At 32.3% G+C, this 623-nt stretch overlaps 1 non-coding gene across 1 annotated transcript; it reads left to right on the top strand.

The window, feature by feature from the left end:
* The first annotated feature begins 231 nt into the window (after nucleotides 1-231).
* Nucleotides 232-334, top strand: LOC119871328. Its single transcript, XR_005357440.1, has one exon. It is a non-coding gene; the product is annotated as a U6 spliceosomal RNA (small nuclear RNA).
* The last annotated feature ends 289 nt before the right edge of the window (nucleotides 335-623 follow it).

The raw sequence follows: 623 nt of genomic DNA on the forward strand, positions 1-623 counted from the left end.
AATATAACCAATAAAGAATAAAATTAATAATTTTAGTTATGTTACTTGTCCAAAAAATATGACAAACATAATAATCAATAAAGAACAAATGACAAAACAATGAACCACATTTGTAATGAAAAATGTTTAAAGGCCATCAGATCTAGTCATTAAGATTTTAAGATAGGGTAATTTGGACTACAGACCAAGTTGGATATTCAGGTATATTCCAAAGATAAAAACAGATACAAGTTGTTGCTCAGCAGCATGCATACAGTAATAGTAATGACAAAGAGAAGATTAGCATGGACCCTGGGAAACTAACATGTAAGTTCATGAGACATTCCATATTTTTCTATACACTTTAAAATGGCTAAAATGGGAGCACCTGGGTGGCTCAGCCAGTTAAGCATCTGCCTTTAGCTTGGATCATGATCCCGGGGTCCCAGGATTGAGTCCCTTATCAGGCTCCTTGCTCAGCTTAGAGACTGCATGTCCTTCTCCCTCTGCCCCTCTCCTTCTGCTCCTGCCCTCCCTCTTTCTCTCAAATAAATAAATAAATAAAAATTAAAAATAAAATTTATTTTATTTATTATTTTATTATTTATTCATTTATTTATTTATTTAAAAAAATAAAATGCTAA

This window comes from Canis lupus, chromosome 3 (assembly GCF_011100685.1).
Source record: "Canis lupus familiaris isolate Mischka breed German Shepherd chromosome 3, alternate assembly UU_Cfam_GSD_1.0, whole genome shotgun sequence".
Lineage (NCBI taxonomy): Eukaryota > Metazoa > Chordata > Mammalia > Carnivora > Canidae > Canis > Canis lupus.